Genomic DNA, 2,500 nt, shown 5'->3' on the forward strand with positions numbered 1-2,500 from the left:
ATTCAACTGCCTGAATAGGAAGATCAGTCCATAATCTGATCATAACTGGAATAAAACTTCTAAAGTACTGCGTAATATTGAGCTTTATTATGGAGGCCTGACTGTTAGAATTATCTACATACCTAATATTACGTACAGATGTTACAGTTTGGGAAGATTGCAATGCAAAGAATGATCAGAGTTATGAAAAATCTTATGCAACATGCATAACGAACAAACTGAACGACGGTGCCAAAGATTGATATCTAGATCACGAATAAGAAATTTGATAGACAGCAAGTTCTTGCCCAACAAATTAAGATGAAATTCGGCAGCTGAAGACCAGACAGGAAAAGAATACTGTACTCGAAATAAGTCAGAATGAAAGACCATAGGCTAGAAAGTCAGTCATAAGTTTGCACGTCAATTATACTGCAAGAATCAGGAAGTAACATAACAACCCTACGGTACACAAGTATGAAAAAGAACTTGCCTTCAAATGCAAATTGAGAAGGGAATGGAACTACGTTAACCTTAAAGCTAGTGAACTTTTTGTTTATTTTTTGCTACAATATCTGACTCAATTACAATGTTATTGATATAAATACCAATGGCTTCAATTAATGGAATGTTGTCAGATGATGATTTCATATCACAGCTTGCAAAGTCGGAATTAAAACCAGAAACAGCTGCATTTGTTGCGTTCTTGTTGAATGCTTTGGTAAACTTTAATTTGATGGTTTTTTTTCAGTACGGTAATGAATAGTTTGATTATCGAAATGAATTAGGGAAATTGTAGTCAAAGGTACCCAAGTCATTATTATTATCATTTAAGCTGAAAAATAGGTACATAAGAGTATATAAAACAAGTACGCTCTGGATAAGTTACAGGAACTAAAGCCTGCAAAAGGGATAATTCAGAAATCAAATTCTATAACAATACTCTAATGACAAAAAAAAAAAAAAAAAAAAAAAAAAAAAAAAAAAAAAAAAAAAAAAAAAAATTGTTTAGGAAAAGAGACCATTACGAGCTATATTGATAGCTAGTTTAACAGTCAGTCCGGGTGACTGTCTGGAGACTGGAGCTAAAATGAAAGCACATCCCGGATTCGATATTATTCCCAGTACAACGCGGAAAGAGTAAAGCAATCATGTGTTTTTCATTGCCGGTAAATTAAGTGTAGACAGTGTGCTTTACGTTAATTAATTTAAGGGTTGTTTTTCTGGTCCTAACACACATGGAAACCCTGTGCAATACAGGACCTACAAGATCTGGGCTCATTTTGTCTTTGCCTACACATGCACCGAATAGTCTGGCCTATTATTTTCGCATTCTCATCTATTCCCATACACCTGACGACACCGAGATACCAAACAATTCTTCTTCGCTCAACGGTTTAACTACTGCAAAGTAATTGTCCAGTGGCTACTTTCCTCTTGGTAAGCGTAGAAGAGATTGTTTAGCTATGGTCAGCAGCTCTTCTAGGAGATGGACACCAAAATCAAACCATTGTTCTCTAGCCTTGAGCAGTGTCATAGCCTCTATACCATAGGCTTCCACAGTCTTGGGTTAGAGTTTTCTTGCTTGAAGGTACGCTTGGGTACACTATTCTATCTTATTTTTCTTCCTCTCTCTTTTTTTTTTTTTTTTTTTTTTTTTTTTTTTTTTTTTTTAAGTTTTTAAAGATTCTTTGATATAAATGTTCTAATTTGATATTGTTACGGTTCTTAAAATTTTTAATTTGATTGTTTAGTACTTCTCTTTCAGTTTATTTATTTCCTTGTTTCCTTTCCTCACTGGGCTATTTTCCCTGATGGAGCCCTTGGGAGAATATCATCTTGCTCTTCCAACTATGGTTATAGCTTAGCTTGTAATAATAATGATAATAATAATAATGATAATGATAATAATGATAATAATAATACATTCTTAGGGCTGTGACTTCGAGTCTAAGAGCCCCCATTCACAAAAAGCTCTGGACAATCAACAACGAACAAACGAACGTTTACATTCTTGGGTATTTAGAGTATCACACAGTGTATTTCATGTTAATTGTAAAAATCAATATAATCGAAGCACTTAAAAAACAAGAAAGTCTTCAGTTACTTTATGAAGCCATTATACATTTATTCTCTCCGATATATTTATAGATATCTGAATGAAATGCAATTCAGTTTTAGCCAACGCGTATATCTTCATACATTCTTATCAGTTCTTAATCACGTAAACTAAGCTGAGGTCAAAGCCAATGCTCAAGCTACATTATATAAAAAAAATATAAAAGATACGCTACTGCGTGAAAAGTTATGATAAATATTATATATCTCATCAGTCATTTCGAAATACCTCGACAAGAGTTGAAATAGGAAAAAAAACACGAGATTTCTTATAACTTATTCATGCCAAGGGAGGAAAAGAGAAAAACTTAATATCGGCAGTATGATTTCAGGTGATATCTCTCATATAATCCCCGTATGCGTCAAAGCATGGATGGAACAAAGGTCCAATCAGCCAATAAAG

Source organism: Palaemon carinicauda, chromosome 11, assembly GCF_036898095.1.
Source record: "Palaemon carinicauda isolate YSFRI2023 chromosome 11, ASM3689809v2, whole genome shotgun sequence".
NCBI classification, from domain to species: domain Eukaryota; kingdom Metazoa; phylum Arthropoda; class Malacostraca; order Decapoda; family Palaemonidae; genus Palaemon; species Palaemon carinicauda.